The 15,221-nt window shown below is 37.2% G+C and overlaps 1 long non-coding RNA gene across 1 annotated transcript; it reads left to right on the plus strand.

Annotated features, from left to right (window-relative positions):
• Positions 1–8,490: 8,490 nt before the first annotated feature.
• LOC145956773 (uncharacterized) lies at positions 8,491–14,998 on the plus strand. Its single transcript, XR_014433036.1, has 2 exons — positions 8,491–8,843; positions 14,472–14,998. It is a non-coding gene; the product is annotated as an uncharacterized LOC145956773 (long non-coding RNA).
• The last annotated feature ends 223 nt before the right edge of the window (positions 14,999–15,221 follow it).

Genomic DNA, 15,221 nt, shown 5'->3' on the forward strand with positions numbered 1-15,221 from the left:
TATTCCAAAAATTCTGTGAGGAGAATGGTATTAATCACAATTTTTCAGCACCTAAGACACCTCAACAAAATGGGGTGGTGGAAAGGAAAAATAGGTCTCTTGAGGAATTAGCTAGGACTATGTTGAATGAGACCAAACTACCTAAATATTTTTGGGCTGATGCAATTAACACAGCTTGTCATGTGTTAAATAAGGTACTAATTAGGCCAATTCTAAAGAGAACACCCTATGAGATTTATAATGGAAGGAAGCCAAATATCTCATACTTTAGAGTATTTGGGTGTAAGTGTTTTGTGCTGAACAATGGTAAAGAACAACTTGGAAAATTTGATGCAAAAGCTGATGAAGCAATTTTCTTAGGCTATTCTACAAATAGCAAAGCCTATAGAGTATATAACAAGAGAATTCTAATAGTTGAAGAATCAGTTCATGTTGTGTTTGATGAGACTAACAAGCAAGAAACAAAGCAAACTGAAATAGAGAACTTGACTGATTTGCTTGATCAACCACCATTAGAGAGTGAACCCAATGAAAAGCCTAAAGAAAGTGAATCAAATGAAACCACTGAAAAGATAAGTGAACAACTGCCTAAGGAATGGAAAACTTCTAAGGACTTATCAATTGAAAATATAATTGGAAACATTGGTAAAGGAGTGTCAACTAGAAGATCCATCAAAAATATTTGTATCACTATGGATTTTATTTCACAAGTTGAACCTAAAACAGTAGATGAAGTACTACATGATGAACATTGGTTAATGACTATGCAAGAGGAACTAAATCAATTTGAAAGAAATGAAGTTTGGGATTTAGTGCCATTACCAAGTGATTATCCAATTATTGGAACCAAATGGGTTTTTAGGAATAAGCTTGATGAATCTGGAATCATTATAAGAAATAAGGCAAGGTTAGTGGCTAAGGGGTATAATCAAGAAGAGGGATTTTATTATGATGAGACTTTTTCCCGTGTAGCAAGGATAGAAGCCATTAGATTACTTCTTGCTTGTGCTTCAATAATGAATTTCAAGCTTTACCAAATGGATGTGAAAAGTGATTTTCTAAATGGTTTAATACAAGAAGAAATGTATGTGGAGCATCTGTCACAACCCGAAAATTTCTGATCTTGCGACTAATAGTTTAGACATCCTTTTAAAAGTCTCAACAATTAAGGAATGCCCGGACACCAAACTAATCCTTAATTAATGCTTTTAAAAAATGAGTTCATGGAGTCGCCACCAATATTTTACTCAAAACATTGGAAAAAGAAAAGTTTTTTAAAGATCCAATAATGGCCTTGATAACTAGAATTGGGTTCGGGGGGCGGTTACGTGTAGGGAAGGTATTAAGCACCCCTACAGCGCCCTTAATCGGTAACCTATGACGAATTTAACATGATAAGAATTAATAAATTAAATATTGAATCCCCTTTATTAGTATTTATTTACATATTTGAAATTTAAATTGTACAATTAATCCTAAAATATCTACATGATTATTTTTATTATAACAATATTTATTATAGAGAAGAAATAAATAAAAAAAGGATAAAGAGATTAATTGAAATACCTCTTGAATGAGCTCTATTGAATCTTCAAAACAGGAAGATTTTAGGTGCTTTGTGGCAACCCTTTACACTACAATGCCTCACAAAAATCTCAAGAAATACAAAAGAGAGGGGGAGAGAGAAAAAGAGAGAAATTTCGTGCTCTAAGGAGTCTGAACAAAATTTTGGAGCCCTGAAAAATGAGCCCAAGCTTTCTATTTATAGACTTCAAAAAGGGTCCAGAACGGCCCGTTCGAAAATCGGAACGGCCCGTTCTGGACATGGTCGTTGTGTGTAAATTTTGTATACTGGAACGACCCGTTCTGAAATCGGAACGGCCCGTTCCAGTAGTGAGATTAACACTTAATTTCTTAAACTGGAGCGGTCGTTCCAAATAAGAACTTGTAGGGCATTCGAATAACTTGGAATGACCCATTCCAGTTTAGGAACGGCCCGTTCCAGTTAAAGTTTTAGCCCTCTTTTGAAGAGTTTGGAACGGCCCGTTCCAATTTTGGAACAGCCCGTTCCAAATTAGGTTTTTTGCCCCTTTTAGGACCTTGGAACGGCCAGTTTCAAATTGGGAACGGCCCGTTCCGGTTTTGGAACAACCCGTTCCGATCTTCAAAATTAGCTTCTTTTGGCTTTTCGGCCTTCTAAAGTCTTGTCTTGTTGTTTGCATGCTTTTGGAGCTCCTTTCCTTCATAACAGAGGTCCATTCCCATGTTTGTATGCCCCTGGATGAAATTGGGTGTCTACAGCTGCCCCTCTTTACTTGTCCTTTGGAATAACAAAGTGTTGTTTTTCCAAAGGCAAGAAAAGACGTAGACATTTCGTCCAGGTCTTCTCTTCGTCTCTTTGGTGCTTCTGCGTTGTTTCCCTTGTGATAATGTGTAGCTTCTTTCACTCTGAGGTTAGGTAACCCACTTTGTACTAGTTTTGGGGATCTAGCAACCCTTTCACTAAGGTCAGGTAACCCACTTTGTACTAGTTTTGAGGATCTAGCAACCCTTTCGCTAAGGTCAGGTAACCCACTTTGTACTAGTTTTGGGGATCTGGCAACCCTTTCTCTAAGGTCAGGTAACCCACTTTTACTAGTTTTGGGGATCTAGCAACCCTTTTCACTAAGGTCAGGTAACCCACTTTGTACTAGTTTTGGGGATCTAGCAACCCTTTTCACTAAGGTCAGGTAACCCACTTTGTACTAGTTTTGGGGATCTAGCAACCCTTTCACTAAGGTCAGGTAACCCACTTTGTACTAGTTTTGGGGATCTAGCAACCCTTTCGCTAAGGTCAGGTAACCCACTTTATACTTGTACTTGATGTCTTCTCAATGGTGTTGTGCGATGAAAGACTGCCTCTAGGTGGATGGGCAGGAGAGTTTTGATGTGCCCCTATGTTGGTGGGCAGAGAAGTGGGTGGTTGGCAGGGATTCCAGTGTTGCCCCTGTCACTTGAGTATTGTGATGCCTCTCCAGGCGCCTTCTTGTTGTAGGTTTTTTTTCATTTCTTTGTTTAGCTTCGGCTTTTTCACATTTGAAGCTTGCCTTTTTCTCATGTTGTTTTTTCTTTTTTATTGTCATCATTGGTGGAGGGATCTATTCCATGATGATGTTATTTGCTGAATCTTTATTGAGGAGTATTATTTTGGAAGCCACTCCTGGCTTTGGTTAGGAAGTCATTCCTAATCTTGGCATTCTCTTGGATCATCCTTCATTCAATTGAGGAGTAGGGCGCGATGGCCTCTTCATGCTTATAGACTTGCTTGTTTTGTCGATTCTATTATATTCCATTGTTGATATGCCTTTGCTTAGTGGGCACATATAATCATTTGGGGTTGCCATTGGACACCATTCGGCCCATGCTTGGCTATTTAGCTTTTGCGAGTGCTTTGTCCTGATGAGTCCTTCTAACCCACAACAAGTATAATGCATGGATGCATGGATGCAATGAAAATGCAAGACAAGAATGATTCTTTTATTTATTCCATTTTTTTTGGTAACGCCCTTCCATATGCCCCTAACTTATATGCATGCGATGCAGTTTATGCTCATGTGTTTGTTCCTAAAGATGCAATTCATTTTTTTTATGTCGGGAAATTAACCTGTACGCATTAAGGTTAATGTTGACGATTTCTTTCTATCCATGCCAATCTTGATTACTGTCGGGATATGTTCTTTTGAGCCCAAGCTTTAGTGGCTCATTGATTATCCGGTCGATGTGGTCAAGCGTCTCCCAGCTCTGTTTGGGGACATCTCGATCCTTCCTCTGTGAGTATTCACTGTGCATTCTCCGTGTATATTTTCGGTACCATTTTAATGTCATAAGGGTCAAGAGAAAAGAAAGAAAATGAATGTTTGTATTTTTTCAAAAGGTTGTTAGAAGGGATTTTTTTTTTCAAAAGGGGTTTTTAGAAGAATGGCTGACTAAGGTGGGCTTTAGTGTTTATGGCTACTAAACAAGGCATATTTGTTACAAAGAAGCTATCATTGTGTTTTAGCCTCTTTGGAAAGTGGAGTGATGACTCGGGGTTGCGTTTTGTTTAGATGATCCCCCTGAGCCGCCTTTCGGTTTATAACTCAGGTTGCTGCTTTAACGTCCTAACTTTTTCCTAGGTCACTTGAGATGTGTTCCCTAGCGGACATTTTTCTTTTGATCTTTTCTTTTGCCTAGGTTACCCATTTTTACTTGTGAGTTTCCTAGCAGATCTTGCCCTAACGTTTGCGCAGCCCCCTTAGTGGGTTTCCTACCGGGCCCTCATTTTTTTTGAAGCACTCGTGAGGTATGAGATGTCTTTATTTTATCAAACCCTAGTCATGTTTGGATTCATGTGATTACTTTGTTATCCTTTCCATGCTATTATCGAGTAACATCTTTGTCGCAAATACAACTTGATTATTAAGGGTTAATGGATGAGGCCTAAAGTGAATATTTAAAGGGAGAAGAGAAATGAAAGAATGTTATGCCATTTAAAACAGTACTTCCAATTTCCACGTGCCCCTTTAGCAAAGCTCGAAGGCCCGGGCATGCCCTGAGTTTGTGATTCGTACAGAGAGAGATTAACCGAGGTTTCCCCCTAGAGAGGCATGGTTGACGATTGGTTGAACTACGTTAAGAACGCATTCCCACTTGCTTGAATGTGGGTGTTTCAACTTCGGAATGAAACTTTATGAATTCTTGCTTTCTAATGGGAATACTCAAGCCGCCTTTCGATTTTCAACTTGAGCATGCATTGCTTTTTTTTACATATATATGTATATCCCTAACTTTTGCATAGGATGTATCCTATCAGGATTTTGATTCTTTTACCCTAACTTTTTCCTAGGACGCCCTTTACGAGTTTTCGTCCTAGCGGGTTTTTTTTCCACGCAATGCCTTTATTCTTCGATTGGGTTTTGTTGTAATTCCCTAGAAGCAAGGATTCATTCATTCTTGTTCATTCCTCCTATCCCAACAGTTGTCATTTCCCCATGGGGAACTCTCGGTGTTTGCATCGTCAATTTGGGTGTGTTATGCCCCCTAGTCTTCTTGCACAATTACTGGTTTTTAAGTGCTTCCAATTTGATGTATCGAGTTTGCACTTGATTACCAGTGATCTCATTATTTAATTAACATGCACAAGTTAGGTTTCCCTTTTTATTCTTATTTATTCTTTACCAGGAAGGCATATTATCTATATGAGGTGAAAAATAGGATGCAAAGATGATTGAGAAATTCAACAAATATCATTCTCATTGATTTGTTTGTTTAGAGAACATTCTTTGTACAAGATCTTTTGGTGCACTTTGATTATGTTGTTGAAGGCTACATAAGCTAATGCTTGAATGATGTCCCTATAGACATGCTTGCTCGTTCATTGATTTGCAATTAGTTCTTGGTTCTTCTCAAATTCTCTTCTTGCTATTCCTATCAGAATTAATCGTCAATAGAATTTTCAGGTTCACCACTATTTTGGTGTGTCGCCACCCGCCGAAACAGACATTGGCATTCGCGACGATGGTCGGACTCTTTTTAAGTTTTGAAAGATGATGGATTGTTAGAACGACTTATTCTCAAACTGAGACCTCATCGAACTAACAATTTTATTAAATGATTCACCAATCCATGTTAATCCCAAGCGGGACCCTCCATGGATTAGTGGTTTTCGCAAAAAGAAGGGGTTCTTGGAGTCGCCACCAATATTTTACTCAAAACATTGGAAAAAGATATAAGGCAATTGATTTTCATAAATCAACTTTGGCCACTACAACCAGAGTCGGGTAAGGGAGTCGGTTACGTGCGAGGAAGGTGTTAGCACCCCACAACGCCCCTTTCGGGTTCCCTATGACGGATTATTTCATAAATAACAGTGTAAAGTTACTAAATTACCTCTTGATAAATCATAATTTGATATGTATCTTTTCCTTTAATTTAGCTATTTTACATTCCAGTCATGGCTAATTATAGGATTTAGATAGATATGTGTGTTGTTAGGCCTAATTGGATAGTTGGGAATTATTATTCAAAATTTTCGCTGTTTTTGGGCTGATGAACATGTCTCGGTTTTCAGGCCATAACTTGGGCTGTGGTGATCCAAATGGAGCAAACTCGGTGGCCCTGGAAAGCTAAGACAAAGACCTAAATATTTACAGAAGGAGCCGTTGGCAAATTCGTCCATCTAGAAGGTCCAATTCGGTGGTCAAAAATCGGTGCGGAAATGGAATCCAACTCATCCCACCAACAACACCAACTCATCCCACCAACTCTCCCATTTCGTTTTGTCTACTCTTTTCCCCATTATTTTACAATTTTTTTGTGTTGTATGAAGGCTATAAATAGGCCTTCACTTCTCCATTGCAAGATGTCCCAAACACCTTCAAATAAGTTACTCTTGGGTGTTCTTCTACCTCCCTTTCTTCTTCTTCTTCTCAATTTCTTCTTAGTCTTTCTTGTTATTTAATGTTATAATGTCTTTTAATTTTATGGATAGCTAAGTTTCTAATTCAGCTTGTGGTAATAAGTTCTAATGGATTTTGAGGTTTGAAGAAAATTTTGTGTATCCTCAACTCTTAATAATTGAATTTACCTTTATCTTTCTATCTTGTTTATGCTTATATAATTGAATTTGAATTGATCACTTAAATTCATTACATAAGATGTTCTCATTAACTCCTTGAACTAAGACCTATGTGATGCTTACTTACATTGGACTTAAGAAGGAATGCAAGACCAAGAATTATGTGACACTTGTTTACATTAATTTTGAGAAAGACAAAGGAACATTCATGGACTTAATTGATTGACTCATTAATTGTTTGCCGATTCAAGGACTTAGAGTTTAACTAGGGATTAAATGTGAATGAATAATTCTAACCTTGTTAACTCAAATCATGTTTGCTTAAACATTTGAAGAATCTCCTAAATTAATTGACGCTTGATTGATTAACTTTGGGACAAGCAAGATTTGATTAATTAAATTCTCCAATGGATGGCTTGTTGGATTCTTGGACTTAGAGACCAAATAGGGATTAAATTTGGACGCTTGATCCTAACCTAATGGACTCAAATGATGTTCGCTTGAACTTTGGAAAGAATCTATTTAAGTTTTGTTGGTGCTTAACTAATTGAACTTAAATGCAAGAAATTAATTATTATTTGAGATTGAGATTTTGAACCAAGGATAAATCCAAAGAACGAAAATCCACAAGTTGAAGTTTTTATCATTTAAGTTTATTATTCAACTTCTTGTTCTAAAAATTATATCAAACTCCAAACCCCCCCCTTTTCCAAAATTTTGTTAATATTGCTAATATAATAAAAAGAATTTCCTTTGATCCTCGAGAGACGACTTTAGGGCACTACTGTGCTACAAGTTTAAACTCATTTTATTTTGTGTTTGATAGAGGCTTCGACAACCTCTCGTCAAATTGGCGCCGTTGCCGGGGATTAAAGGTGTCATTTTGTTATATTAGATATCTTTCATTTTATTTTATTTTCATTTTCTCTTTGTATTTTTGTATAGTGTATGACAAGATCTTCTACTAGTCCTTTACTTGATTTGGATCCTGAAATTGAAAGAACACTAAGGATAACTAGAAGAAGACTTTTTAGAAATACTTCTAATAATCAAAACAATAACATGGCTGATAATAGGACACTAAAACAATTAGCTGCACCTGATGTTTCAAATCCACCTTTATGCATTCAATTTTCTGCTAACGAGGATGACTGTGAACTAAAATCAAGTTTAGTTCATTTGTTACCCAAATTTCATGGACTTTCAGGTGAAGATCCCCACAAGCACTTGAAAGAGTTTCATGTTGTATGTTCAACCATGAAACCCGCTGGTAGCAATGAAGAAAGCATAAAGTTGAAAGCATTCCAGTTTTCACTAGTTGATGCAGCCAAGGAGTGGTTGTATTATCTCCCTCCTAAAAGAGTCACATGGGATGAAATGAAGAGGCTGTTTCTAGAAAAATACTTTCCTGCTTCTAGAACTGCAGCCATAAGAAAGAACATATGTGGCATCAAGCAAATGAATGATGAAACACTGCATGACTATTGGGAGAGATTCAAGAGGCTGTGTGCAAGCTGTCCACAACATCAAATCAGTGAGCAACTTCTAATTCAATACTTCTATGAAGGTCTCTTACCAATGGATAGAAGCATGATCGATGCTGCTAGTGGTGGTGCTCTAATGGATAAAACTCCTGCTGCTGCCAAAGACTTGATTGCAAATATGGCAGCCAACACACAACAATTTGGTGCAACAAGAGGAACTAGTTCAAGGTCAGTAAATGAGGTACAATTATCTAGTACTGAACATCAAAGACTAGAGAATAGATTAGATGAATTGACCTCTTTGGTGCGAGGATTGGCCATGATGAAACAAGCGCCTGCTAAACTCTGTGGCATTTGTGCTTGTCCCTCTCATCCAACTGATGCATGCCCTCAGCTACAAGGAGATAATCCCGAAGAAGTAGCTGCTGTAAATAACTTCCCAAATTCCTCACAACCAAGAAATGACCAAGCCAGAAATAACTTCAATCCCAGATACAATGATCATCCTGGTTTCAGATGGAGCAACAACAACACATCACAACAACAACCATTTCCAAATAGGCAACCTTTCCAACAAGCTCCAAGGCAGTCAATGCAACAACCACAACAACAACAAAATAACCCTTCCTTGGAGGACCTTGTAAAACAAATGGCAATGCAAAACCTGCAATTCCAACAAAGAACTGATGCTAGCATTCAAAACTTGGAAAAGCAAGTGGGACAAATGGCATCTTCCATAAGCCAACTTCAAGCACAAGGATCAAGTAAGTTGCCTTCTCAAACTATTCCTAATCCTACAGGAAATGTTAGTGCCATCACGCTTAGATCTGGAAAGATTGTGGAAGTTAAAAATGATGTGAAACCTGCCACTACATCTGAGAAATCTGAAAACAAGGAGAAGCAATCTTTCCAGTCAAAGGATGAAGAGCCAAGCATTCCACTACCCTTTCCACAAAGAGTTTTACAAACTAGGAAAGCTGAAGCTGAAAAAGATAAAGAATTGCTTGAGACTTTCAGAAAGGTAGAAGTAAACATTCCTCTGCTAGATGCAATCAAACAAATCCCTAGATATGCCAAATTCTTGAAGGAAATGTGCACCCATAAAAGAAGGCTGAAAGGGAATGAAAAAATAAGTCTGGGAGAGAATGTTTCTGCTATCATTCAACCAATGCCTCAGAAATGCAAGGATCCAGGTACGTTCACTATCCCTTGTACAATAGGTAATTGCATATTTGAAAATGCCATGTTAGACTTAGGTGCATCTATCAATGTCATGCCTATGTCTATCTTTAAATCTTTGGGGCTTGGTCCTTTAATTCCAACTGGTGTGGTGATTCAACTTGCAAATAGAAGTAGTACTTACCCTTCAGGATTAATTGAAGATGTCTTAGTTAGAGTAGGAGAACTAATTTTTCCTGCTGACTTTTATATCCTAGAGATGGAGGGTGAAACTACAACTAAGGTACCAATCATTTTAGGTAGACCTTTTCTTAAAACTGCAAAAACAAAAATAGATGTGCATGCTGGAACTCTTTCCTTAGAGTTTGGTGATAATATAGTCAAGTTCAACATTCTAGATGCCATGAAACACCCTAGGGAAGAACACTCTGTATTTCACATTGATTTGTTGGATGACTTGGTTGATTGTTATGCACATGACCATTTATGCATTGAATTTCCTGACATACATGATCTTGATGATACCATAAATTGTCATTCATGCATAAACAATAAATCAGAATGTGCTGCTTGTACTGAAATAGAAGAATTTTTAAGCACTAACAATTTTGCTGAGGAATATAAAAAAGAAAAATATGCAGAAATTTTAGCTGCAGAATTGATAACAACAAACAGAATGTTGCCCTCCATTGTGCAACCACCAGCATTAGAGCTAAAACCGCTTCCTGATCATTTGAAGTATGCTTACCTTGAAGAAGGTTGTAAACTTCCGGTCATTGTTGCAAAAGACTTAGATGCTGAACAAGAAAGGATGTTGTTACAAGTTTTGAAGGACAACAAAAAGGCAATAGGGTGGACACTTGCAGATCTCCCTGGAATCAGTCCTTCTACCTGTATGCATCGGATTCTCCTTGAAGAAGATGCTAAACCAGTAAGGCAACCTCAAAGGAGACTTAATCCTCAAATTTTGGAAGTAGTAAAGAAAGAGATATCTAAGTTGCTCCAAGCAGGTATCATATATCCTATCTCTGATAGCAAATGGGTAAGTCCTGTTCAAGTTGTTCCAAAAAAATCTGGAGTGACTGTAGTAGCAAACAAAGACAATGAACTAATTCCAACGAGAGTGCAAAATAGTTGGAGAGTTTGCATTGACTATAGAAAATTGAACCAAGCCACAAGAAAAGATCACTTTCCGTTGCCATTCATTGATCAAATGCTTGAACGATTGGCTGGGAAATCCCATTACTGCTTCTTGGATGGATACTCAGGATACTTCCAAATCCACATAGCACCTGAAGACCAACATAAGACCACATTCACTTGTCCTTTTGGAACTTTTGCATACAGAAGGATGCCATTCGGCCTATGCAATGCTCCTGGTACTTTTCAGAGATGTATGGTAAGTATTTTCTCTGAATTTCTAGAAGATTGTATGGAAGTTTTTATGGATGATTTCACTGTCTATGGGTCTTGTTTTAAAACATGTCTAGATAATTTATCCAAGGTGCTACACAAATGCATTGACTCTAATCTTGTCTTGAATTTTGAAATATGTCATTTCATGGTAAAACAAGGCATAGTTCTAGGTCATGTCATTTCTGAAAGAGGTATTGAGGTAGATCCTGCTAAAGTAGAAGTTATTTCTAGTTTATCTTACCCCGCATGCGTGCGGGAAGTGCGTTCCTTTCTTGGTCATGCAGGATTTTATAGGCGCTTTATCAAAGACTTCAGCAAGATAGCATTGCCACTGTCTCGCTTGCTACAAAAGGATGTTGAATTCAATTTTGACCAAAAGTGCAAGGAGGCATTCCATACACTGAAGAAAGCTTTGACAAGCACGCCTATAATACAACCACCATACTGGACACTCCCTTTTGAACTGATGTGTGATGCATCCAACTATGCTCTGGGAGCAGTTTTGGCCCAAAGAATGGGCAAGGCACCTCATGTCATATATTATGCTTCTAGAACTTTGGATGCTGCACAAGCCAATTACACTACCACAGAAAAGGAACTTTTGGCTATTATTTTTGCATTAGACAAATTTCGATCTTATTTGCTAGGTTCCAAGGTGATAGTGTTCTCTGATCATGCTGCTTTGAAGTTCCTACTAAAAAAACCAGATGCAAAACCTAGGTTACTACGGTGGATGCTTTTACTCCAAGAATTTGATTTGGAAATAAGAGATAAAAGTGGAGCTGAAAACTTGGTTGCTGATCACTTGAGCAGAATTGAACAACCACTTGATCCGATACCCATACATGATACTTTTCCTGATGAGCAATTGTTGAAAGTTCAGACAATCATTCCATGGTTCGCCGATTTGGTAAACTTTCTTGTTGCTAATGTTCTGCCTAAAAAAGCATCTAAATCTTACATTGCTAAATTAAAGAGTGATGCAAAATATTTTGTATGGGATGATCCTTATCTTTGGAAATATGGTAGTGACCAAATAATTAGGAGATGCATACCTGATCATGAAATTCACTCTATTCTTAGCTTTTGTCATAATCATGCATGTGGTGGTCATTTTGGTCCCCAACGAACAGCTAGGAAAATTTTGGAATCAGGATTTTATTGGCCTACTATTTTCCATGATGCATATCAATTTTGTAAAACTTGTGAACAATGTCAAAGGACTGGTAATATAACTCGAAGGAATGAGATGCCCCAACAACCTATGTTATTTTGTGAAATTTTTGATGTTTGGGGTATAGACTTCATGGGTCCATTTCCCACATCCTTTGGTTTTGTTTACATTTTACTTGCTGTTGATTATGTATCCAAGTGGGTGGAAGCTAAAGCCACTCGAACTGATGATTCAAAAGTTGTTGTGGATTTTGTTAGGTCTAACATTTTCTGCAGATTTGGCATTCCAAGAGCCATCATCAGTGATCAAGGGACGCATTTTTGCAACCGCAATTTGGAAAGCCTCTTGAGAAAATATGGTGTTGTACATAAAACTGCTACACCGTATCATCCTCAATCAAATGGACAAGCTGAGGTGTCAAATCGAGAGATAAAACAAATTTTGGAGAAAACAGTCCAACCAAACAGAAAGGATTGGAGCAAGAGACTTGAAGATGCTCTGTGGGCTTATAGAACTGCATACAAAACACCAATTGGGATGTCACCTTTTCGATTGGTCTTTGGTAAAGCATGTCACCTTCCAGTGGAAATTGAGCATAAGTCATATTGGGCAGTAAAACAATGCAACTTAGCTTATGACAAAGCTGGCATGGAAAGAAAGTTGCAATTACAAGAACTTGAAGAGATTCGCTTAGAGGCTTATGAGAACTCAAAAATGTACAAAGAGAAGACCAAAATTATCCATGACAAAATGATATCAAGAAAGGAATTCTCTGTTGGACAAAAAGTTCTTCTTTACAATTCTCGCCTCAAGCTCATGCCCGGAAAGCTTCGTTCCAGATGGATAGGACCTTTTGTAGTTACTGATGTGTTCCCTCATGGAGCAGTAGAGATCAAGAGTGAATTATCACAAAATAAATTTAAGGTCAATGGCCACAGACTAAAAATTTTTCATACAAGTGAAGGATACCAAGAGCAAACTGTTGAGGAACTCAGCTTGCATGATCCATTCCAACCTCCATAAATGAGGGAGTTTCTTTATCCTCTCCTTTTATTTCACTTGTCGTAATTTACATTGCATAACATTGAGGACAATGTGAGATTTAAGTGTGGGGGGGATTATTCGTTAGATGTTTTTGTTATTTTGGGTTTTATGTTTGGTTGTTATGTAAAATTTTGCATGTTTCTCTTTGATTTCTGGGTTTTGATAGTTTTTAGGCACTTGCTTCACTCTAAGATATGAGTTACTTGATGTTACATGGATTGAAATCCCTGTCTTTCTCTGCTTGTAAAGTTGATTATGAGGTTTGAGAGGTTGAATTGAAGGTGACAGATATACCCTGTGTGAGGAATTAAGCCATTCTCTATTCTTTCTTGTGTGATATGCCTCTTGATTGCTTGCACAGTTGCCTTGTCTTGACTCTATTTGATACTTCTTGATTCACATGCATGTTTGGATATGATTAAGGCATTTTTGTTCCTATAAGCCTCTAGCCAAATAAGCCTACCTTGAATTAACTCCTTTGATAACCCCTGCTAAGCCTATTTACCCTTCTTTATTTGAAGCTCATTACAAGCCTTAAGTGAAAAACCAAGATCACCTTAACCTTAGGGAATTTTGGAGCTTTGGAATAGTTTTGGGAATAAATTCTTGAATAAGTAAGGGATGTATCATTGGTTATTAAATTTTGGCTAGTTAATTCTTCCTGTTGTATATGTCTTAGTGTTTCATGATGTGTGAAAAAAAAAAAACAAAAAAAAAAACAAAAAAAAAAAAACAAAAAAAAAAAAAAAAACAAAAAAAAAACAAAACACAAAAAAAAAAAAAAATAGTCGTTTTGAGGAAAAGGAAAATAATTGGTGTTGGAGGTGTATTAACAATTTTTGGGTTTGCTCTTATGCTTATTTCATACTTATTCCCCATTGCTCCTATAGTTCCTCTGGTTTATAGCTACTTATCCTAAATTTTATCCCACCTTGTCCTTGACCACATTACAACCCTGAAAAGACCTTATGATCCTTTTGTGCATGTTTATTGGGCATTGATTTTAGAGGCTTGCCAAGTCTATCTGTTGCTTGTTTTTTTCATGAGTGCTTTGAGAGTATACAGTTGCCTAGACACTTGAGAGATACAGTGATACAGTGCATCTTGTGAGGTTCTGTTACTTTTGATTCACCTCTTGAGCTGATTAATTATCTTGCCATGCCTTGAAATGCTTGGATAATTTCCATAAGTGTCTAGTTTCTCTGACTCTTTTTGTGTTGAACGTTGTCTACTCTTTTTTTTTTTTTTCCCAGGATTCATTTAGGATTGTGCAAATCTATTTGTTTTCTTGTGTGTATTGTTTTCTCTGTTTCTTCCTGTTTCGTCATTTTCTTTGATATTGTTCTTTGCTTTGCTTTCATGATTTTGCCCAGGAGTGCAAAAAGCTAAGTGTGGGGGTATTTGATAAATCATAATTTGATATGTATCTTTTCCTTTAATTTAGCTATTTTACATTCCAGTCATGGCTAATTATAGGATTTAGATAGATATGTGTGTTGTTAGGCCTAATTGGATAGTTGGGAATTATTATTCAAAATTTTCGCTGTTTTTGGGCTGATGAACATGTCTCGGTTTTCAGGCCATAACTTGGGCTGTGGTGATCCAAATGGAGCAAACTCGGTGGCCCTGGAAAGCTAAGACAAAGACCTAAATATTTACAGAAGGAGCCGTTGGCAAATTCGTCCATCTAGAAGGTCCAATTCGGTGGTCAAAAATCGGTGCGGAAATGGAATCCAACTCATCCCACCAACAACACCAACTCATCCCACCAACTCTCCCATTTCGTTTTGTCTACTCTTTTCCCCATTATTTTACAATTTTTTTGTGTTGTATGAAGGCTATAAATAGGCCTTCACTTCTCCATTGCAAGATGTCCCAAACACCTTCAAATAAGTTACTCTTGGGTGTTCTTCTACCTCCCTTTCTTCTTCTTCTTCTCAATTTCTTCTTAGTCTTTCTTGTTATTTAATGTTATAATGTCTTTTAATTTTATGGATAGCTAAGTTTCTAATTCAGCTTGTGGTAATAAGTTCTAATGGATTTTGAGGTTTGAAGAAAATTTTGTGTATCCTCAACTCTTAATAATTGAATTTACCTTTATCTTTCTATCTTGTTTATGCTTATATAATTGAATTTGAATTGATCACTTAAATTCATTACATAAGATGTTCTCATTAACTCCTTGAACTAAGACCTATGTGATGCTTACTTACATTGGACTTAAGAAGGAATGCAAGACCAAGAATTATGTGACACTTGTTTACATTAATTTTGAGAAAGACAAAGGAACATTCATGGACTTAATTGATTGACTCATTAATTGTTTGCC

The sequence above is a fragment of the Cajanus cajan genome, chromosome 4 (genome assembly GCF_000230855.2).
Source record: "Cajanus cajan strain Asha chromosome 4, NIPB_CcT2T_4, whole genome shotgun sequence".
In the NCBI taxonomy this organism is placed as follows: Eukaryota; Viridiplantae; Streptophyta; class Magnoliopsida; order Fabales; family Fabaceae; genus Cajanus; species Cajanus cajan.